Genomic DNA, 25,427 nt, shown 5'->3' with positions numbered 1-25,427 from the left:
GAAGAGGACACTGCGGGTGATACGTTACCTTGCTGGAGACTCGCTGCTCATCCTGCACATGGCTAGAAGAGAAGAGGACACTGCGGGTGATACGTTACCTTGCTGGGGACCCGCTGCTCATCCTGCACATGGCTAGAAGAGAAGGAGACACTGCGGGTGATACGTTACCTTGCTGGGGACCCGCTGCTCATCCTGCACATGGCTAGAAGAGAAGGAGACACTGCGGTTGTTACGTTACCTTGCTGGGGACCCGCTGCTCATCCTGCACATGGCTAGAAGAGAAGGAGACACTGCGGTTGTTACGTTACCTTGCTGGGGACCCGCTGCTCATCCTGCACATGGATAGAAGAGAAGGAGACACTGCGGGTGATACGTTACCTTGCTGGGGACCCGCTCCTCATATTGCACATGGCTAGAAGAGAAGGAGACACTGCGGTTGTTACGTTACCTTGCTGGGGACCCGCTGCTCATCCTGCACATGGATAGAAGAGAAGGAGACACTGCGGGTGATACGTTACCTTGCTGGGGACCCGCTGCTCATCCTGCACATGGCTAGAAGAGAAGGAGACACTGCGGTTGTTACGTTACCTTGCTGGGGACCCGCTGCTCATCCTGCACATGGATAGAAGAGAAGGGGACACTGCGGGTGATACGTTACCTTGCTGGGGACCCGCTGCTCATCCTGCACATGGCTAGAAGAGAAGAGGACACTGCGGGTGTTACGTTACCTTGCTGGGGACCCGCTGCTCATCCTGCACATGGCTAGAAGAGAAGGAGACACTGCGGGTGATACGTTACCTTGCTGGGGACCCGCTGCTCATCCTGCACATGGCTAGAAGAGAAGGAGACACTGCGGTTGTTACGTTACCTTGCTGGGGACCCGCTGCTCATCCTGCACATGACTAGAAGAGAAGGAGACACTGCGGGTGTTACGTTACCTTGCTGGGAACCCGCTGCTCATCCTGCACATGGCTAGAAGAGAAGGGGGCACTGCGGGTGTTACGTTACCTTGCTGGGGACCCGCTGCTCATCCTGTACATGGCTAGAAGAGAAGAGGACACTGCGGGTGTTACGTTACCTTGCTGGGGACCCGCTGCTCATCCTGCACATGACTAGAAGAGAAGGAGACACTGCGGGTGTTACGTTACCTTGCTGGGGACCCGCTGCTCATCCTGCACATGACTAGAAGAGAAGGAGACACTGCGGGTGTTACGTTACCTTGCTGGGGACCCGCTGCTCATCCTGCACATGGCTAGAAGAGAAGAGGACACTGCGGGTGTTACGTTACCTTGCTGGGGACCCGCTGCTCATCCTGCACATGGCTAGAAGAGAAGGAGACACTGCGGGTGATACGTTACCTTGCTGGGGACCCACTACTCATCCTGCACATGGCTAGAAGAGAAGAGTACACTGCGGGTGATACGTTACCTTGCTGGGGACCCGCTGTTCATCCTGCACATGGCTAGAAGAGAAGGGGGCACTACGGGTGATACGTTACCTTGCTGGGGACCCGCTGCTCATCCTGCACATGGCTAGAAGAGAAGGAGACACTGCGGGTGATACGTTACCTTGCTGGGGACCCGCTGTTCATCCTGCACATGGCTAGAAGAGAAGGGGGCACTACGGGTGATACGTTACCTTGCTGGGGACTCGCTGCTCATCCTGCACATGGCTAGAAGAGAAGGAGACACTGCGGGTGATACGTTACCTTGCTGGGGACCCGCTGCTCATCCTGCACATGGCTAGAAGAGAAGGGGGCACTGCGGGTGTTACGTTACCTTGCTGGGGACCCGCTGCTCATCCTGCACATGTCTAGAAGAGAAGGGGACACTGCGGGTGATACGTTACCTTGCTGGGGACCCGCTGCTCATCCTGCACATGGCTAGAAGAGAAGAGGACACTGCGGGTGTTACGTTACCTTGCTGGGGACCCGCTGCTCATCCTGCACATGGCTAGAAGAGAAGGAGACACTGCGGGTGATACGTTACCTTGCTGGGGACCCGCTGCTCATCCTGCACATGGCTAGAAGAGAAGAGGACACTGCGGGTGATACGTTACCTTGCTGGGGACCCGCTGCTCATCCTGCACATGTCTAGAAGAGAAGAGGACACTGCGGGTGATACGTTACATTGCTGGGGACCCGCTGCTCATCCTGCACATGGCTAGAAGAGAAGAGGACACTGCGGGTGTTACGTTACCTTGCTGGGGACCCGCTGCTCATCCTGCACATGGCTAGAAGAGAAGGAGACACTGCGGGTGATACGTTACCTTGCTGGGGACCCGCTGCTCATCCTGCACATGGCTAGAAGAGAAGAGGACACTGCGGGTGATACGTTACCTTGCTGGGGACCCGCTGCTCATCCTGCACATGGCTAGAAGAGAAGGAGACACTGCGGGTGTTACGTTACCTTGCTGGGGACCCGCTGCTCATCCTGCACATGGCTAGAAGAGAAGGAGACACTGCGGGTGTTACGTTACCTTGCTGGGGACCCGCTGCTCTTCCTGCACATGGATAGAAGAGAAGGAGACACTGCGGGTGATACGTTACCTTGCTGGGGACCCGCTCCTCATCCTGCACATGGCTAGAAGAGAAGAGGACACTGCGGGTGATACGTTACCTTGCTGGGGACTCGCTGCTCATCCTGCACATAGCTAGAAGAGAAGGGGACACTGCGGGTGTTACGTTACCTTGCTGGGGACCCGCTGCTCATCCTGCACATGGCTAGAAGAGAAGAGGACACTGCGGGTGATACGTTACCTTGCTGGGGGCCCGCTGCTCATCCTGCATATGGCTAGAAGAGAAGGAGACACTGCGGGTGATACGTTACCTTGCTGGGGACCCGCTGCTCATCCTGCACATGACTAGAAGAGAAGGAGACACTGCGGGTGATACGTTACCTTGCTGGGGACCCGCTCCTCATCCTGCACATGGCTAGAAGAGAAGGAGACACTTCGGGTGATACGTTACCTTGCTGGGGACCCGCTGCTCATCCTGCACATGGCTAGAAGAGAAGAGGACACTGCGGGTGATACGTTACCTTGCTGGAGACCCGCTGCTCATCCTGCACATGGCTAGAAGAGAAGGAGACACTGCGGGTGTTACGTTACCTTGCTGGGGACCCGCTGCTCATCCTGCACATGGCTAGAAGAGAAGGAGACACTGCGGGTGATACGTTACCTTGCTGGGGACCCGCTGCTCATCCTGCACATGGCTAGAAGAGAAGGAGACACTGCGGTTGTTACGTTACCTTGCTGGGGACCCGCTGCTCATCCTGCACATGGATAGAAGAGAAGGAGACACTGCGGGTGATACGTTACCTTGCTGGGGACCCGCTCCTCATCCTGCACATGGCTAGAAGAGAAGGAGACACTGCGGTTGTTACGTTACCTTGCTGGGGACCCGCTGCTCATCCTGCACATGGATAGAAGAGAAGGAGACACTGCGGGTGATACGTTACCTTGCTGGGGACCCGCTGCTCATCCTGCACATGGCTAGAAGAGAAGGAGACACTGCGGTTGTTACGTTACCTTGCTGGGGACCCGCTGCTCATCCTGCACATGGCTAGAAGAGAAGAGGACACTGCAGGTGTTACGTTACCTTGCTGGGGACCCGCTGCTCATCCTGCACATGGCTAGAAGAGAAGGAGACACTGCGGGTGATACGTTACCTTGCTGGGGACCCGCTGCTCATCCTGCACATGGCTAGAAGAGAAGGAGACACTGCGGTTGTTACGTTACCTTGCTGGGGACCCGCTGCTCATCCTGCACATGACTAGAAGAGAAGGAGACACTGCGGGTGTTACGTTACCTTGCTGGGAAACCGCTGCTCATCCTGCACATGGATAGAAGAGAAGGAGACACTGCGGGTGTTACGTTACCTTGCTGGGAACCCGCTGCTCATCCTGCACATGGCTAGAAGAGAAGGAGACACTGCGGGTGATACGTTACCTTGCTGGGGACCCGCTGCTCATCCTGCACATGGCTAGAAGAGAAGGGGACACTGCGGTGTTACGTTACCTTGCTGGGGACCCGCTGCTCATCCTGCACATGGCTAGAAGAGAAGGAGACACTGCGGGTGATACGTTACCTTGCTGGGGACCCGCTGTTCATCCTGCACATGGCTAGAAGAGAAGGGGGCACTGCGGGTGTTACGTTACCTTGCTGGGGACCCGCTGCTCATCCTGCACATGGCTAGAAGAGAAGGAGACACTGCGGGTGATACGTTACCTTGCTGGGGACCCGCTGCTCATCCTGCACATGGCTAGAAGAGAAGGGGACACTGCGGGTGTTACGTTACCTTGCTGGGGACCCGCTGCTCATCCTGCACATGGCTAGAAGAGAAGGAGACACTGCGGGTGATACGTTACCTTGCTGGGGACCCGCTGTTCATCCTGCACATGGCTAGAAGAGAAGGGGGCACTGCGGGTGTTACGTTACCTTGCTGGGGACCCGCTGCTCATCCTGTACATGGCTAGAAGAGAAGAGGACACTGCGGGTGTTACGTTACCTTGCTGGGGACCCGCTGCTCATCCTGCACATGACTAGAAGAGAAGGAGACACTGCGGGTGTTACGTTACCTTGCTGGGGACCCGCTGCTCATCCTGCACATGACTAGAAGAGAAGGAGACACTGCGGGTGTTACGTTACCTTGCTGGGGACCCGCTGCTCATCCTGCACATGGCTAGAAGAGAAGAGGACACTGCGGGTGATACGTTACCTTGCTGGGGACCCACTACTCATCCTGCACATGGCTAGAAGAGAAGAGGACACTGCGGGTGATACGTTACCTTGCTGGGGACCCGCTGTTCATCCTGCACATGGCTAGAAGAGAAGGGGGCACTACGGGTGATACGTTACCTTGCTGGGGACCCGCTGCTCATCCTGCTCATGGCTAGAAGAGAAGGAGACACTGCGGGAGTTACGTTACCTTGCTGGGGACCCACTACTCATCCTGCACATGGCTAGAAGAGAAGAGGACACTGCGGGTGATACGTTACCTTGGTGGTGACCCGCTGTTCATCCTGCACATGGCTAGAAGAGAAGGGGGCACTACGGGTGATACGTTACCTTGCTGGGGACCCGCTGCTCATCCTGCACATAGCTAGAAGAGAAGGAGACACTGCGGGTGATACGTTACCTTGCTGGGGACCCGCTGTTCATCCTGCACATGGCTAGAAGAGAAGGGGGCACTACGGGTGATACGTTACCTTGCTGGGGACTCGCTGCTCATCCTGCACATGGCTAGAAGAGAAGGAGACACTGCGGGTGATACGTTACCTTGCTGGGGACCCGCTGCTCATCCTGCACATGGCTAGAAGAGAAGAGGACACTGCGGGTGTTACGTTACCTTGCTGGGGACCCGCTGCTCATCCTGCACATGGCTAGAAGAGAAGGAGACACTGCGGGTGATACGTTACCTTGCTGGGGACCCGCTGCTCATCCTGCACATGGCTAGAAGAGAAGGGAACACTGCGGGTGATACGTTACCTTGCTGGGGACCCGCTGCTCATTCTTCACATGGCTAGAAGAGAAGAGGACACTGCGGGTGATACGTTACCTTGCTGGGGACCCGCTGCTCATCCTGCACATGGCTAGAAGAGAAGGGGACACTGCGGGTGATACGTTACCTTGCTGGGGACCCGCTGCTCATTCTTCACATGGCTAGAAGAGAAGAGGACACTGCGGGTGATACGTTACCTTGCTGGGGACCCGCTGCTCATCCTGCACATGGCTAGAAGAGAAGAGGACACTGCGGGTGATACGTTACCTTGCTGGGGACCCGCTGCTCATCCTGCACATGGCTAGAAGAGAAGGGGGCACTGCGGGTGTTACGTTACCTTGCTGGGGACCCGCTGCTCATCCTGCACATGTCTAGAAGAGAAGGGGACACTGCGGGTGATACGTTACCTTGCTGGGGACCCGCTGCTCATCCTGCACATGGCTAGAAGAGAAGGAGACACTGCGGGTGATACGTTACCTTGCTGGGGACCCGCTGCTCATCCTGCACATGGCTAGAAGAGAAGAGGACACTGCGGGTGTTACGTTACCTTGCTGGGGACTCGCTGCTCATCCTGCACATGGCTAGAAGAGAAGGGGACACTGCGGGTGTTACGTTACCTTGCTGGGGACCCACTGCTCATCCTGCACATGGCTAGAAGAGAAGGGGGCACTGCGGGTGATACGTTACCTTGCTGGGGGCCCGCTGCTCATCCTGCACATGGCTAGAAGAGAAGGAGACACTGCGGGTGATACGTTACCGTGCTGGGGACCCGCTGCTCATCCTGCACATGACTAGAAGAGAAGGAGACACTGCGGGTGATACGTTACCTTGCTGGGGACCCGCTGCTCATCCTGCACATGGCTAGAAGAGAAGAGGACACTGCGGGTGATACGTTACCTTGCTGGGGGCCCGCTGCTCATCCTGCATATGGCTAGAAGAGAAGGAGACACTGCGGGTGATACGTTACCTTGCTGGGGACCCGCTGCTCATCCTGCACATGGCTAGAAGAGAAGAGGACACTGCGGGTGATACGTTACCTTGCTGGGGACCCGCTGCTCATCCTGCACATGGCTAGAAGAGAAGGGGACACTGCGGGTGATACGTTACCTTGCTGGAGACTCGCTGCTCATCCTGCACATGGCTAGAAGAGAAGAGGACACTGCGGGTGATACGTTACCTTGCTGGGGACCCGCTGCTCATCCTGCACATGGCTAGAAGAGAAGGAGACACTGCGGGTGTTACGTTACCTTGCTGGGGACCCGCTGCTCATCCTGCACATGGCTAGAAGAGAAGGAGACACTGCGGGTGATACGTTACCTTGCTGGGGACCCGCTGCTCATCCTGCACATGGCTAGAAGAGAAGGGGACACTGCGGGTGATACGTTACCTTGCTGGGGACCCGCTCCTCATCCTGCACATGGCTAGAAGAGAAGGAGACACTGCGGTTGTTACGTTACCTTGCTGGGGACCCGCTGCTCATCCTGCACATGGATAGAAGAGAAGGAGACACTGCGGGTGATACGTTACCTTGCTGGGGACCCGCTGCTCATCCTGCACATGGCTAGAAGAGAAGAAGACACTGCGGTTGTTACGTTACCTTGCTGGGGACCCGCTGCTCATCCTGCACATGGATAGAAGAGAAGGAGACACTGCGGGTGATACGTTACCTTGCTGGGGACTCGCTCCTCATCCTGCACATGGCTAGAAGAGAAGGAGACACTGCGGTTGTTACGTTACCTTGCTGGGGACCCGCTGCTCATCCTGCACATGGATAGAAGAGAAGGAGACACTGCGGGTGATACGTTACCTTGCTGGGGACCCGCTGCTCATCCTGCACATGGCTAGAAGAGAAGGAGACACTGCGGTTGTTACGTTACCTTGCTGGGGACCCGCTGCTCATCCTGCACATGGATAGAAGAGAAGGGGACACTGCGGGTGATACGTTACCTTGCTGGGGACCCGCTGCTCATCCTGCACATGTCTAGAAGAGAAGGGGACACTGCGGGTGTTACGTTACCTTGCTGGGGACCCACTACTCATCCTGCACATGGCTAGAAGAGAAGAGGACACTGCGGGTGATACGTTACCTTGCTGGGGACCCGCTGCTCATCCTGCACATGGCTAGAAGAGAAGAGGACACTGCGGGTGTTACGTTACCTTGCTGGGGACCCGCTGCTCATCCTGCACATGGCTAGAAGAGAAGGAGACACTGCGGGTGTTACGTTACCTTGCTGGGGACCCGCTGCTCATCCTGCACATGGCTTGAAGAGAAGAGGACACTGCGGGTGTTACGTTACCTTGCTGGGGACCCGCTGCTCATCCTGCACATGGCTAGAAGAGAAGGAGACACTGCGGGTGATACGTTACCTTGCTGGGGACCCGCTCCTCATCCTGCACATGGCTAGAAGAGAAGGAGACACTGAGGGTGATATGTTACCTTGCTGGGGACCCGCTGCTCATCCTTCACATGGCTAGAAGAGAAGGAGACACTGCGGTTGTTACGTTACCTTGCTGGGGACCCGCTGCTCATCCTGCACATGACTAGAAGAGAAGGAGACACTGCGGGTGTTACGTTACCTTGCTGGGAACCCGCTGCTCATCCTGCACATGGATAGAAGAGAAGGAGACACTGCGGGTGTTACGTTACCTTGCTGGGGACCCGCTGCTCATCCTGCACATGGCTAGAAGAGAAGGGGACACTGCGGGTGATACATTACCTTGCTGGGGACCCGCTGCTCATCCTGCACATGGCTAGAAGAGAAGGAGACACTGCGGGTGATACGTTACCTTGCTGGGGACCCGCTGTTCATCCTGCACATGGCTAGAAGAGAAGGGGGCACTGCGGGTGTTACGTTACCTTGCTGGGGACCCGCTGCTCATCCTGTACATGGCTAGAAGAGAAGAGGACACTGCGGGTGTTACGTTACCTTGCTGGGGACCCGCTGCTCATCCTGCACATGACTAGAAGAGAAGGAGACACTGCGGGTGTTACGTTACCTTGCTGGGGACCCGCTGCTCATCCTGCACATGGCTAGAAGAGAAGGAGACACTGCGGGTGATACGTTACCTTGCTGGGGACCCACTACTCATCCTGCACATGGCTAGAAGAGAAGAGGACACTGCGGGTGATACGTTACCTTGCTGGGGACCCGCTGTTCATCCTGCACATGGCTAGAAGAGAAGGGGGCACTACGGGTGATACGTTACCTTGCTGGGGACCCGCTGCTCATCCTGCACATGGCTAGAAGAGAAGGAGACACTGCGGGTGATACGTTACCTTGCTGGGGACCTGCTGCTCATCCTGCACATGACTAGAAGAGAAGGAGACACTGCGGGTGTTACGTTACCTTGCTGGGGACCCGCTGCTCATCCTGCACATGGCTAGAAGAGAAGAGGACACTGCGGGTGTTACGTTACCTTGCTGGGGACCCGCTGCTCATCCTGCACATGGCTAGAAGAGAAGGAGACACTGCGGGTGATACGTTACCTTGCTGGGGACCCACTACTCATCCTGCACATGGCTAGAAGAGAAGAGGACACTGCGGGTGATACGTTACCTTGCTGGGGACCCGCTGTTCATCCTGCACATGGCTAGAAGAGAAGGGGGCACTACGGGTGATACGTTACCTTGCTGGGGACCCGCTGCTCATCCTGCACATGGCTAGAAGAGAAGGAGACACTGCGGGTGATACGTTACCTTGCTGGGGACCCGCTGCTCATCCTGCACATGGCTAGAAGAGAAGGGGACACTGCGGGTGATACGTTACCTTGCTGGGGACCCGCTGCTCATCCTGCACATGGCTAGAAGAGAAGGGGGCACTACGGGTGATACGTTACCTTGCTGGGGACCCGCTGTTCATCCTGCACATGGCTAGAAGAGAAGAGGACACTGCGGGTGATACGTTACCTTGCTGGGGACCCGCTGTTCATCCTGCACATGGCTAGAAGAGAAGGGGGCACTGCGGGTGATACGTTACCTTGCTGGGGACCCGCTGCTCATCCTGCACATAGCTAGAAGAGAAGGAGACACTGCGGGTGATACGTTACCTTGCTGGGGACCCGCTGCTCATCCTGCACATGGCTAGAAGAGAAGGGGACACTGCGGGTGACACGTTACCTTGCTGGGGACCCGCTGCTCATCCTGCACATGGCTAGAAGAGAAGGGGACACTGCGGGTGATACGTTACCTTGCTGGGGACCCGCTGCTCATCCTGCACATGGCTAGAAGAGAAGAGGACACTGCGGGTGATACGTTACCTTGCTGGGGACTCGCTGCTCATCCTGCACATGGCTAGAAGAGAAGGAGACACTGCGGGTGATACGTTACCTTGCTGGGGACCCGCTGCTCATCCTGCACATGGCTAGAAGAGAAGGGGGCACTGCGGGTGTTACGTTACCTTGCTGGGGACCCGCTGCTCATCCTGCACATGTCTAGAAGAGAAGGGGACACTGCGGGTGATACGTTACCTTGCTGGGGACCCGCTGCTCATCCTGCACATGGCTAGAAGAGAAGGAGACACTGCGGGTGATACGTTACCTTGCTGGGGACCTGCTGCTCATCCTGCACATGGCTAGAAGAGAAGGGGACACTGCGGGTGATACGTTACCTTGCTGGGGACCCGCTGCTCATCCTGCACATGTCTAGAAGAGAAGGGGACACTGCGGGTGATACGTTACCTTGCTGGGGACCCGCTGCTCATCCTGCACATGGCTAGAAGAGAAGGAGACACTGCGGGTGATACGTTACCTTGCTGGGGACCCGCTGCTCATCCTGCACATGGCTAGAAGAGAAGGGGGCACTGCGGGTGTTACGTTACCTTGCTGGGGACCCGCTGCTCATCCTGCACATGTCTAGAAGAGAAGGGGACACTGCGGGTGATACGTTACCTTGCTGGGGACCCGCTGCTCATCCTGCACATGGCTAGAAGAGAAGGAGACACTGCGGGTGATACGTTACCTTGCTGGGGACCCGCTGCTCATCCTGCACATGGCTAGAAGAGAAGAGGACACTGCGGGTGATACGTTACCTTGCTGGGGACCCGCTGCTCATCCTGCACATGGCTAGAAGAGAAGAGGACACTGCGGGTGATACGTTACCTTGCTGGGGACCCGCTGCTCATCCTGCACATGGCTAGAAGAGAAGGGGACACTGCGGGTGTTACGTTACCTTGCTGGGGACCCGCTGCTCATCCTGCACATGGCTAGAAGAGGAGGAGACACTGCGGGTGATACGTTACCTTGCTGGGGACCCGCTGCTCATCCTGCACATGGGTAGAAGAGAAGGAGACACTGCGGGTGATACGTTACCTTGCTGGGGACCCGCTGCTCATCCTGCACATGTCTAGAAGAGAAGAGGGCACTACGGGTGATACGTTACCTTGCTGGGGACTCGCTGCTCATCCTGCACATGGATAGAAGAGAAGGAGACACTGCGGGTGATACGTTACCTTGCTGGGGACCCGCTGCTCATCCTGCACATGGCTAGAAGAGAAGAGGACACTGCGGGTGATACGTTACCTTGCTGGGGACCCGCTGCTCATCCTGCACATGGCTAGAAGAGAAGGGGACACTGCGGGTGATATGTTACCTTGCTGGGGACCCGCTGCTCGTCCTGCACATGTCTAGCAGAGAAGAGGACACTGCGGGTGATACGTTACCTTGCTGGGGACCCGCTGCTCATCCTGCACATGGCTAGAAGAGAAGAGGACACTGCGGGTGATAGGTTACCTTGCTGGGGACCCGCTGCTCATCCTGCACATGGCTAGAAGAGAAGAGGACACTGCGGGTGATACGTTACCTTGCTGGGGACCCGCTGCTCATCCTGCACATGGCTAGAAGAGAAGGAGACACTGCGGGTGTTACGTTACCTTGCTGGGGACCCACTACTCATCCTGCACATGGCTAGAAGAGAAGGGGGCACTACGGGTGTTACGTTACCTTGCTGGGGACCCGCTGCTCATCCTGCACATGTCTAGAAGAGAAGAGGACACTGCGGGTGATACGTTACCTTGCTGGGGACCCGCTGCTCATCCTGCACATGGCTAGAAGAGAAGGAGACACTGCGGGTGATACGTTACCTTGCTGGGGACCCGCTGCTCATCCTGCACATGGCTAGAAGTGAAGGGGACACTGCGGGTGTTACGTTACCTTGCTGGGGACCCACTACTCATCCTGCACATGGCTAGAAGAGAAGGGGGCACTGCGGGTGTTACGTTACCTTGCTGGGGACCCGCTGCTCATCCTGCACATGGCTAGAAGAGAAGAGGACACTGCGGGTGATACGTTACCTTGCTGGGGGCCCGCTGCTCATCCTGCACATGGCTAGAAGAGAAGAGGACACTGCGGGTGATACGTTACCTTGCTGGGGACCCGCTGCTCATCCTGCACATGGCTAGAAGAGAAGGAGACACTGCGGTTGTTACGTTACCTTGCTGGGGACCCGCTGCTCATCCTGCACATGGCTAGAAGAGAAGGGGGCACTGCGGGTGATACGTTACCTTGCTGGGGACCCGCTGCTCATCCTGCACATGGCTAGAAGAGAAGGAGACACTGCGGTTGTTACGTTACCTTGCTGGGGACCCGCTGCTCATCCTGCACATGGCTAGAAGAGAAGAGGACACTGCGGGTGATACGTTACCTTGCTGGGGACCCGCTGCTCATCCTGCACATGGCTAGAAGAGAAGGGGACACTGCGGGTGTTACGTTACCTTGCTGGGGACCCACTACTCATCCTGCACATGGCTAGAAGAGAAGGGGGCACTACGGGTGTTACGTTACCTTGCTGGGGACCCGCTGCTCATCCTGCACATGTCTAGAAGAGAAGAGGACACTGCGGGTGATACGTTACCTTGCTGGGGACCCGCTGCTCATCCTGCACATGGCTAGAAGAGAAGGAGACACTGCGGGTGTTGCGTTACCTTGCTGGGGACCCGCTGTTCATCCTGCACATGGCTAGAAGAGAAGGGGACACTGCGGGTGATACGTTACCTTGCTGGGGACCCACTACTCATCCTGCACATGGCTAGAAGAGAAGGGGGCACTGCGGGTGTTACGTTACCTTGCTGGGGACCCGCTGCTCATCCTGCACATGGCTAGAAGAGAAGAGGACACTGCGGGTGATACGTTACCTTGCTGGGGGCCCGCTGCTCATCCTGCACATGGCTAGAAGAGAAGAGGACACTGCGGGTGATACGTTACCTTGCTGGGGACCCGCTGCTCATCCTGCACATGGCTAGAAGAGAAGGAGACACTGCGGTTGTTACGTTACCTTGCTGGGGACCCGCTGCTCATCCTGCACATGGCTAGAAGAGAAGGGGGCACTGCGGGTGATACGTTACCTTGCTGGGGGCCCGCTGCTCATCCTGCACATGGCTAGAAGAGAAGGAGACACTGCGGTTGTTACGTTACCTTGCTGGGGACCCGCTGCTCATCCTGCACATGGCTAGAAGAGAAGAGGACACTGCGGGTGATACGTTACCTTGCTGGGGACCCGCTGCTCATCCTGCACATGGCTAGAAGAGAAGGAGACACTGCGGGTGTTACGTTACCTTGCTGGGGACCCGCTGCTCATCCTGCACATGGCTAGAAGAGAAGGGGGCACTGCGGGTGATACGTTACCTTGCTGGGGACCCGCTGCTCATCCTGCACATGGCTAGAAGAGAAGGAGACACTGCGGTTGTTACGTTACCTTGCTGGGGATCCGCTGCTCATCCTGCACATGGATAGAAGAGAAGGGGGCACTGCGGGTGATACGTTACCTTGCTGGGGACGCGCTGCTCATCCTGCACATGGCTAGAAGAGAAGAGGAGACTGCGGGTGATACGTTACCTTGCTGGGGACCCGCTGCTCATCCTGCACATGGCTAGAAGAGAAGAGGACACTGCGGGTGATACGTTACCTTGCTGGGGACCCGCTCCTCATCCTGCACATGGCTAGAAGAGAAGAGGACATTGCGGGTGATACGTTACCTTGCTGGGGACCCGCTGCTCATCCTGCACATGGCTAGAAGAGAAGAGGACACTGCGGGTGTTACGTTACCTTGCTGGGGACCCGCTGCTCATCCTGCACATGGCTAGAAGAGAAGTAGACACTGCGGGTGTTACGTTACCTTGCTGGGGACCCGCTGCTCATCCTGCACATGGCTAGAAGAGAAGGGAACACTGCGGGTGATACGTTATCTTGCTGGGGACCCGCTGCTCATCCTGCACATGGCTAGAAGAGAAGAGGACACTGCGGGTGATACGTTACCTTGCTGGGGACTCGCTGCTCATTCTGCACATGGCTAGAAGAGAAGGAGACACTGCGGGTGATACGTTACCTTGCTGGGGACCCGCTGCTCATCCTGCACATGTCTAGAAGAGAAGGAGACACTACGGGTGATACGTTACCTTGCTGGGGACCCGCTGCTCATCCTGCACATGGCTAGAAGAGAAGAGGACACTGCGGGTGATACGTTACCTTGCTGGGGACTCGCTGCTCATTCTGCACATGGCTAGAAGAGAAGGAGACACTGCGGGTGATACGTTACCTTGCTGGGGACCCGCTGCTCATCCTGCACATGGCTAGAAGAGAAGAGGACACTGCGGGTGATATGTTACCTTGCTGGGGACCCGCTGCTCATTCTGCACATGGCTAGAAGAGAAGGAGACACTGCGGGTGATATGTTACCTTGCTGGGGACCCGCTGCTCATCCTGCACATGGCTAGAAGAGAAGGAGACACTGCGGGTGATACGTTACCTTGCTGGGACCCGCTGCTCATCCTGCACATGTCTAGAAGAGAAGGAGACACTGCGGGTGATACGTTACCTTGCTGGGGACCCGCTGCTCATCCTGCACATGGCTAGAAGAGAAGAGGACACTGCGGGTGTTACGTTACCTTGCTGGGGACCCGCTGCTCATCCTGCACATGGCTAGAAGAGGACACTGCGGGTGTTACGTTATCTTGCTGGGGACCCGCTGCTCATCCTGCACATGGCTAGAAGAGAAGGGGACACTGCGGGTGATATGTTACCTTGCTGGGGACCCGCTGCTCATCCTGCACATGGCTAGAAGAGAAGGAGACACTGCGGGTGTTACGTTACCTTGCTGGGGACCCGCTGCTCATCCTGCACATGGCTAGAAGAGAAGGAGACACTGCGGGTGTTACGTTACCTTGCTGGGGACCCGCTGCTTATCCTGCACATGGCTAGAAGAGAAGAGGACACTGCGGGTGTTACGTTACCTTGCTGGGGACCCGCTGCTCATCCTGCACATGGATAGAAGAGAAGGAGACACTGCGGGTGATACGTTACCTTGCTGGGGACCCGCTGCTCATCCTGCACATGGCTAGAAGAGAAGGAGACACTGCGGGTGATACGTTACCTTGCTGGGGACCCGCTGCTCATCCTGCACATGGCTAGAAGAGAAGGAGACACTGCGGGTGATACGTTACCTTGCTGGGGACCCGCTGCTCATCCTGCACATGGCTAGAAGAGAAGAGGACACTGCGGGTGATACGTTACCTTGCTGGGGGCCCGCTGCTCATCCTGCACATGGCTAGAAGAGAAGGAGACACTGCGGTTGTAGCGTTACCTTGCTGGGGACCCGCTGCTCATCCTGCACATGGATAGAAGAGAAGGAGACACTGCGGGTGTTACGTTACCTTGCTGGGGACCCGCTGCTCATCCTGCACATGGGTAGAAGAGAAGGGGGCACTGCGGGTGATACGTTACCTTGCTGGGGGCCCGCTGCTCATCCTGCACATGGCTAGAAGAGAAGGAGACACTGCGGTTGTTACGTTACCTTGCTGGGGACCCGCTGCTCATCCTGCACATGGATAGAAGAGAAGGAGACACTGCGGGTGATACGTTACCTTGCTGGGGACCCGCTGCTCATCCTGCACATGGATAGAAGAGAAGGGGACACTGCGGGTGATACGTTACCTTGCTGGGGACCCGCTGCTCATCCTGCACATGGCTAGAAGAGAAGAGGACACTGCGGGTGTTACGTTACCTTACTAGGGACCCGCTGCTCATCCTGCACATGGCTAGAAGAGGACACTGCGGGTGATATGTTACCTTGCTGGGGACCCGCTGCTCATCCTGCACATGGCTAGAAGAGAAGAGGACACTGCGGGTGATATGTTACCTTGCTGGGGACCCGTTGCTCATCCTGCACATGGCTAGAAGAGAAGAGGACACTGCGGGTGTTACGTTACCTTGCTGGGGACCCGCTGCTCATCCTGCACATGGCTAGAAGAGAAGAGGACACTGCGGGTGTTACGTTACCTTGCTGGGGACCCGCTGCTCATCCTGCACATGGCTAGAAGAGAAGAGGACACTGCGGGTGATACGTTACCTTGCTGGGGACTCGCTGCTCATTCTGCACATGGCTAGAAGAGAAGGAGACACTGCGGGTGATACGTTACCTTGCTGGGGACCCGCTGCTCATCCTGCACATGGCTAGAAGAGAAGAGGACACTGCGGGTGATATGTTACCTTGCTGGGGACCCGCTGCTCATTCTGCACATGGCTAGAAGAGAAGGAGACACTGCGGGTGATATGTTACCTTGCTGGGGACCCGCTGCTCATCCTGCACATGGCTAGAAGAGAAGGAGACACTGCGGGTGATACGTTACCTTGCTGGGACCCGCTGCTCATCCTGCACATGTCTAGAAGAGAAGGAGACACTGCGGGTGATACGTTACCTTGCTGGGGACCCGCTGCTCATCCTGCACATGGCTAGAAGAGAAGGAGACACTGCGGGTGTTACGTTACCTTGCTGGGGACCCGCTGCTCATCCTGCACATGGCTAGAAGAGGACACTGCGGGTGTTACGTTATCTTGCTGGGGACCCGCTGCTCATCCTGCACATGGCTAGAAGAGAAGGGGACACTGCGGGTGATATGTTACCTTGCTGGGGACCCGCTGCTCATCCTGCACATGGCTAGAAGAGAAGGAGACACTGCGGGTGTTACGTTACCTTGCTGGGACCCGCTGCTCATCCTGCACATGGCTAGAAGAGGAGGAGACACTGCGGATGTTACGTTACCTTGCTGGGGACCCGCTGCTTATCCTGCACATGGCTAGAAGAGAAGGAGACACTGCGGGTGATACGTTACCTTGCTGGGGACCCGCTGCTCATCCTGCACATGGCTAGAAGAGAAGAGGACACTGCGGGTGTTACGTTACCTTGCTGGGGACCCGCTGCTCATCCTGCACATGGATAGAAGAGAAGGAGACACTGCGGGTGATACGTTACCTTGCTGGGGACCCGCTGCTCATCCTGCACATGGCTAGAAGAGAAGGAGACACTGCGGGTGATACGTTACCTTGCTGGGGACCCGCTGCTCATCCTGCACATGGCTAGAAGAGAAGGAGACACTGCGGGTGATACGTTACCTTGCTGGGGACCCGCTGCTCATCCTGCACATGGCTAGAAGAGAAGAGGACACTGCGGGTGATACGTTACCTTGCTGGGGGCCCGCTGCTCATCCTGCACATGGCTAGAAGAGAAGGAGACACTGCGGTTGTTACGTTACCTTGCTGGGGACCCGCTGCTCATCCTGCACATGGATAGAAGAGAAGGAGACACTGCGGGTGTTACGTTACCTTGCTGGGGACCCGCTGCTCATCCTGCACATGGCTAGAAGAGAAGGAGACACTACGGTTGTTACGTTACCTTGCTGGGGACCCGCTGCTCATCCTGCACATGGATAGAAGAGAAGGAGACACTGCGGGTGATACGTTACCTTGCTGGGGTCCCGCTGCTCATCCTGCACATGGATAGAAGAGAAGGGGACACTGCGGGTGATACGTTACCTTGCTGGGGACCCGCTGCTCATCCTGCACATGGCTAGAAGAGAAGAGGACACTGCGGGTGTTACGTTACCTTACTAGGGACCCGCTGCTCATCCTGCACATGGCTAGAAGAGGACACTGCGGGTGATATGTTACCTTGCTGGGGACCCGCTGCTCATCCTGCACATGGCTAGAAGAGAAGAGGACACTGCGGGTGATATGTTACCTTGCTGGGGACCCGTTGCTCATCCTGCACATGGCTAGAAGAGAAGAGGACACTGCGGGTGTTACGTTACCTTGCTGGGGACCCGCTGCTCATCCTGCACATGGCTAGAAGAGAAGAGGACACTGCGGGTGTTAAGTTACCTTGCTGGGGACCCGCTGCTCATCCTGCACATGGCTAGAAGAGAAGAGGACACTGCGGGTGTTAGGTTACCTTGCTGGGGACCCGCTGCTCATCCTGCACATGGCTAGAAGAGAAGGGGACACTGCGGGTGATACGTTACCTTGCTGGGGACCCACTACTGATCCTGCACATGGCTAGAAGAGAAGAGGACACTGCGGGTGATACGTTACCTTGCTGGGGACCCGCTGCTCATCCTGCACATGGCTAGAAGAGAAGGGGACACTGCGGGTGATACGTTACCTTGCTGGGGACCCGCTGCTCATCCTGCACATGACTAGAAGAGAAGAGGACACTGCGGGTGATATGTTACCTTGCTGGGGACCCGCTGCTCATCCTGCACATGGATAGAAGAGAAGGGGTGCACTGCGGGTGATACGTTACCTTGCTGGGGACCCGCTGCTCATCCTGCACATGACTAGAAGAGAAGGTGACACTGCGGGTGATACGTTACCTTGCTGGGGACCCGTTGCTCATCCTGCACATGGCTAGAAGAGAAGAGGACACTGCGGGTGTTACGTTACCTTACTAGGGACCCGCTGCTCATCCTGCACATGGCTAGAAGAGGACACTGCGGGTGATATGTTACCTTGCTGGGGACCCGCTGCTCATCCTGCACATGGCTAGAAGAGAAGAGGACACTGCGGGTGATACGTTACCTTGCTGGGGACCCTCTGCTCATCCTGCACATGGCTAGAAGAGAAGAGGACACTGCGGGTGATACGTTACCTTGCTGGGGACCCGCTGCTTATCCTGCACATGGCTAGAAGAGAAGAGGACACTGCGGGTGATACGTTACCTTGCTGGGGACCCGCTGCTTATCCTGCACATGGATAGAAGAGAAGGGGACACTGCGGGTGATACATTACCTTGCTGGGGACCCGCTGCTCATCCTGCACATGTCTAGAAGAGAAGAGGACACTGCGGGTGATACGTTACCTTGCTGGGGGCCCGCTGCTCATCCTGCACATGGCTAGAAGAGAAGGGGACACTGCGGGTGATACGTTACCTTGCTGGGGACCCACTGCTCATCCTGCACATGGCTAGAAGAGAAGGAGACACTGCGGGTGTTACGTTACCTTGCTGGGGACCCGCTGCTCATCCTGCACATGGCTAGAAGAGAAGGAGACACTGCGGGTGTTACGTTACCTTGCTGGGGACCCGCTGCTTATCCTGCACATGGCTAGAAGAGAAGGAGACACTGCGGGTGATACGTTACCTTGCTGGGGACCCGCTGCTCATCCTGCACATGGCTAGAAGAGAAGAGGACACTGCGGGTGTTACGTTACCTTGCTGGGGACCCGCTGCTCATCCTGCACATGGATAGAAGAGAAGGAGACACTGCGGGTGATACGTTACCTTGCTGGGGACCCGCTGCTCATCCTGCACATGGCTAGAAGAGAAGGAGACACTGCGGGTGATACGTTACCTTGCTGGGGACCCGCTGCTCATCCTGCACATGGCTAGAAGAGAAGGAGACACTGCGGGTGATACGTTACCTTGCTGGGGACCCGCTGCTCATCCTGCACATGGCTAGAAGAGAAGAGGACACTGCGGGTGATACGTTACCTTGCTGGGGGCCCGCTGCTCATCCTGCACATGGCTAGAAGAGAAGGAGACACTGCGGTTGTTACGTTACCTTGCTGGGGACCCGCTGCTCATCCTGCACATGGATAGAAGAGAAGGAGACACTGCGGGTGTTACGTTACCTTGCTGGGGACCCGCTGCTCATCCTGCACATGGCTAGAAGAGAAGGGGGCACTGCGGGTGATACGTTACCTTGCTGGGGGCCCGCTGCTCATCCTGCACATGGCTAGAAGAGAAGGAGACACTGCGGTTGTTACGTTACCTTGCTGGGGACCCGCTGCTCATCCTGCACATGGATAGAAGAGAAGGAGACACTGCGGGTGATACGTTACCTTGCTGGGGACCCGCTGCTCATCCTGCACATGGATAGAAGAGAAGGGGACACTGCGGGTGATACGTTACCTTGCTGGGGACCCGCTGCTCATCCTGCACATGGCTAGAAGAGAAGAGGACACTGCGGGTGTTACGTTACCTTACTAGGGACCCGCTGCTCATCCTGCACATGGCTAGAAGAGGACACTGCGGGTGATATGTTACCTTGCTGGGGACCCGCTGCTCATCCTGCACATGGCTAGAAGAGAAGAGGACACTGCGGGTGATATGTTACCTTGCTGGGGACCCGTTGCTCATCCTGCACATGGCTAGAAGAGAAGAGGACACTATGGGTGTTACGTTACCTTGCTGGGGACCCGCTGCTCATCCTGCACATGGCTAGAAGAGAAGAGGACACTGCGGGTGTTACGTTACCTTGCTGGGGACCCGCTGCTCATCCTGCACATGGCTAGAAGAGAAGAGGACACTGCGGGTGTTACGTTACCTTGCTGGGGACCCGCTGCTCATCCTGCACATGGCTAGAAGAGAAGGGGACACTGCGGGTGATACGTTACCTTGCTGGGGACCCGCTGCTCATCCTGCACATGACTAGAAGAGAAGAGGACCCTGCGGGTGATATGTTACCTTGCTGGGGACCCGCTGCTCATCCTGCACATGGATAGAAGAGAAGGGGTGCACTGCGGGTGATACGTTACCTTGCTGGGGACCCGCTGCTCATCCTGCACATGACTAGAAGAGAAGGAGACACTGCGGGTGATACGTTACCTTGCTGGGGACCCGTTGCTCATCCTGCACATGGCTAGAAGAGAAGAGGACACTGCGGGTGTTACGTTACCTTACTAGGGACCCGCTGCTCATCCTGCACATGGCTAGAAGAGGACACTGCGGGTGATATGTTACCTTGCTGGGGACCCGCTGCTTATCCTGCACATGGCTAGAAGAGAAGAGGACACTGCGGGTGATACGTTACCTTGCTGGGGACCCGCTGCTCATCCTGCACATGGCTAGAAGAGAAGGAGACACTGCGGGTGATACGTTACCTTGCTGGGGACCCGCTGCTCATCCTGCACATGGCTAGAAGAGAAGAGGACACTGCGGGTGATACGTTACCTTGCTGGGGACCCGCTGCTCATCCTGCACATGGCTAGAAGAGAAGAGGACACTGCGGGTGATACGTTACCTTGCTGGGGACCCGCTGCTCATCCTGCACATGGCTAGAAGAGAAGAGGACAGTGCGGGTGATACGTTACCTTGCTGGGGACCCGCTGCTCATCCTGCACATGGATAGAAGAGAAGGGGACACTGCGGGTGATATGTTACCTTGCTGGGGACCCGCTGCTCATCCTGTACATGGCTAGAAGAGAAGGAGACACTGCGGGTGTTACGTTACCTTGCTGGGGACCCGCTGCTCATCCTGCACATGGCTAGAAGGAGACACTGCGGGTGATACGTTACCTTGCTGGGGACCCGCTGCTCATCCTGCACATGGCTAGAAGAGAAGGAGACACTGCGGGTGTTACGTTACCTTGCTGGGGACCCGCTGCTTATCCTGCACATGGCTAGAAGAGAAGGAGACACTGCGGGTGATACGTTACCTTGCTGGGGACCCGCTGCTCATCCTGCACATGGCTAGAAGAGAAGAGGACACTGCGGGTGTTACGTTACCTTGCTGGGGACCCGCTGCTCATCCTGCACATGGATAGAAGAGAAGGAGACACTGCGGGTGATACGTTACCTTGCTGGGGACCCGCTGCTCATCCTGCACATGGCTAGAAAAGAAGGAGACACTGCGGGTGATACGTTACCTTGCTGGGGACCCGCTGCTCATCCTGCACATGGCTAGAAGAGAAGGAGACACTGCGGGTGATACGTTACCTTGCTGGGGACCCGCTGCTCATCCTGCACATGGCTAGAAGAGAAGAGGACACTGCGGGTGATACGTTACCTTGCTGGGGACCCGCTGCTCATCCTGCACATGGATAGAAGAGAAGGAGACACTGCGGGTGTTACGTTACCTTGCTGGGGACCCGCTGCTCATCCTGCACATGGCTAGAAAAGAAGGGGGCACTGCGGGTGATACGTTACCTTGCTGGGGGCCCGCTGCTCATCCTGCACATGGCTAGAAGAGAAGGAGACACTGCGGTTGTTACGTTACCTTGCTGGGGACCCGCTGCTTATCCTGCACATGGATAGAAGAGAAGGAGACACTGCGGGTGATACGTTACCTTGCTGGAGACTCGCTGCTCATCCTGCACATGGCTAGAAGAGAAGAGGACACTGCGGGTGATACGTTACCTTGCTGGGGACCCGCTGCTTATCCTGCACATGGCTAGAAGAGAAGGGGACACTGCGGGTATTACGTTACCTTGCTGGGGACCCGCTGCTCATCCTGCACATGACTAGAAGAGAAGAGGACACTGCGGGTGATATGTTACCTTGCTGGGGACCCGCTGCTCATCCTGCACATGGCTAGAAGAGAAGAGGACACTGCGGGTGATACGTTACCTTGCTGGGTACCCGCTGCTCATCCTGCACATGGCTAGAAGAGACGAGGACACTGCGGGTGATACGTTACCTTGCTGGGGACCCGCTGCTCATCCTGCACATGACTAGAAGAGAAGAGGACACTGCGGGTGTTACGTTACCTTGCTGGGGACCCGCTGCTCATCCTGCACATGGCTAGAAGAGAAGGGGACACTGCGGGTGTTACGTTACCTTGCTGGGGACCCGCTGCTTATCCTTCACATGGCTAGAAGAGAAGAGGACACTGCGGGTGATACGTTACCTTGCTGGGGACCCGCTGCTTATCCTGCACATGGCTAGAAGAGAAGAGGACACTGCGGGTGATACGTTACCTTGCTGGGGACCCGCTGCTTATCCTGCACATGGCTAGAAGAGAAGAGGACACTGCGGGTGATACGTTACCTTGCTGGGGTCCCGCTGCTTATCCTGCACATGGATAGAAGAGAAGAGGACACTGCGGGTGATACGTTACCTTGCTGGGGACCCGCTGCTCATCCTGCACATGGCTAGAAGAGAAGAGGACACTGCGGGTGATACGTTACCTTGCTGGGGACCCGCTGCTTATCCTGCACATGGATAGAAGAGAAGGGGACACTGCGGGTGATACGTTACCTTGCTGGGGACCCGCTGTTCATCCTGCACATGGCTAGAAGAGAAGGGGACACTGCGGGTGATACGTTATCTTGCTGGGGACCCGCTGCTCATCCTGCACATGTCTAGAAGAGAAGAGGACACTGCGGGTGATACTTTACCTTGCTGGGGGCCCGCTGCTCATCCTGCACATGGCTAGAAGAGAAGGGGACACTGCGGGTGATACGTTACCTTGCTGGGGACCCGCTGTTCATCTTGCACATGGCTAGAAGAGAAGAGGACACTGCGGGTGATATGTTACCTTGCTGGGGACCCGCTGCTCATCCTGCACATGGCTAGAAGAGAAGAGGACACTGCGGGTGATACGTTACCTTGCTGGGGACCCGCTGCTCATCCTGCACATGGCTAGAAGAAAAGGAGGCACTGCGGGTGTTATGTTACCTTGCTGGGGACCCACTACTCATCCTGCACATGGCTAGAAGAGAAGGGGGCACTTCGGGTGATACGTTACCTTGCTGGGGACCCGCTGCTCATCCTGCACATGGCTAGAAGAAAAGGGGACACTGCGGGTGATACGTTACCTTGCTGGGGACCCGCCGCTCATCCTGCACATGGCTAGAAGAGAAGAGGACACTGCGGGTGATACGTTACCTTGCTGGGGGCCCGCTGCTCATCCTGCACATGGCTAGAAGAGAAGAGGACACTGCGGGTGATACGTTACCTTGCTGGGGACCCGCTGCTCATCCTGCACATGGCTAGAAGAGAAGGAGACACTGCGGTTGTTACGTTACCTTGCTGGGGACCCGCTGCTCATCCTGCACATGGCTAGAAGAGAAGGGGGCACTGCGGGTGATACGTTACCTTGCTGGGGGCCTGCTGCTCATCCTGCACATGGCTAGAAGAGAAGGAGACACTGCGGTTGTTACGTTACCTTGCTGGGGACCCGCTGCTCATCCTGCACATGGCTAGAAGAGAAGGGGACACTGCGGGTGATATGTTACCTTGCTGGGGACCCGTTGCTCATCCTGCACATGGCTAGAAGAGAAGGGGGTGACCGAATGTGCCTTGCTACCCGTACCAAGAGATTGCAGATTGGTTTTGTAAGGTACCTGGGCCAATAGGGATTTCCTCTTACCACCAGTAACCTCATGTTACTAAATCCACCCACTGCGCAGTGGGCGGGTATTTTGCTGCCACCACCAGGCTCCTACCACCGGAACCTGGAACTGCGTTTCTGCTCACGCTTGCAGAGCCGGCCCTAACCAATATGCTCTAGGCAAGATTTTGGGTGGTGCCCCCTAGCACCGCAGGTAGTTCCAACTCTGACCCTGCACCCCTTCCCCAGCACCATCACCCCTCACCCATAACAGTCTTCATTTTGGTGCTTCTACCCCCTGTATTTAAAAAAAGAAAAGTGCGCACATTCGGCGTACAGCTCAAAAAGGGGCGTGTTCTTGCTGAGAAGGGGCATGGCCACAAAATAGTGCCCCCAATTAAAATTATGCCACACAGTAATGCAACTTTATTCACATTTTATCATTCGATAGTGTCCCTTATTCACGTTACATCAAACAGTAGAACCACTTTACCTTATCTACGTTATTCCTCACAATAGTGACCCTTATTTACATTACATCACACTGAATTGCTGTTTATTCACATTAGACCACACAGTAGTGCCCTTTCTATACGTTACGCCACACAGTAGAGCACCTTATACACATAATGCAACACATTAGTAATGCATTTATACACATACACAGTAATGCCCCTTACACATATGACTCACATTATTAATGTCCTTATAAACATAATGTGCCTTACACATTATGCCAACCTTTATTAATGCCCTTATACATATGCCAAACACTACTGCACAACCAACTAACCCGCACACAGCACTCGCATAGCCGCTAACATTGTGTCCTCTGCTAGGATACAGATGTGTCCTCATACATCTTGTCTCAATACGCTATGCAGCAGGAGATGCCTGGCCAGGGTCAGCTGGCAGCTTTGTTAACATTGGGCTCCTTTTTTTGCTGAAAATGCATCTTATTTGCATTGCTATGTGGCTAGGATGCACAAGCAGCTTATGCTGATTAAAATGATATGCAGAATGCCTATATTCTGTGTGCGACTGTGGCTGTATCTGCATACGAAGTGCTACGTTACAGTGATTTCCAGGAATACACTGTAACGTAGCATTTTGTATGCAGATACAGCTGCAGTCACACACAGAATATAGGCATGCTGCATATCATTTTAATCAGCAGAAGCTGCGTGTGCCCCTAGGCATACAAAATGCCCCAGGGATTTGCTTAGTTTGCCTATGCCTAGGGCCGACTCTGCACGCTACCGCTTACTGCTGTGTATGCCTATTCCCGCTGATGACACACCTTCTGACTGGTGTCAGTTGACTCCCACTGGTCATTGACCTAGACCATGCCCTGCACGGTAGCTGTCAGCGGGCGGAGCTTGGAGATGCTGGACTCACCCTAATACAGCTAGAGAATGGGATTGCGTTTGTCGCAAGATGGAAAGCAGTCATCGTGAAATTTCAAAGGTAATTAAACTGAATAAAGCAATTTCCTTCTTTCATTTCACATATGTAACCCAAACCAGTTTGCTTTCCAAAGCCCAATCTTATTTAGTATTAGCTTATACTGTCAACCTGTAACTTGATTTTCAGTTGAATTCATAGAAAGTTACAAA

This window comes from Pseudophryne corroboree, chromosome 6 (genome assembly GCF_028390025.1).
Source record: "Pseudophryne corroboree isolate aPseCor3 chromosome 6, aPseCor3.hap2, whole genome shotgun sequence".
Taxonomy (NCBI): domain Eukaryota; kingdom Metazoa; phylum Chordata; class Amphibia; order Anura; family Myobatrachidae; genus Pseudophryne; species Pseudophryne corroboree.
This window is presented reverse-complemented; position numbering follows the sequence as displayed.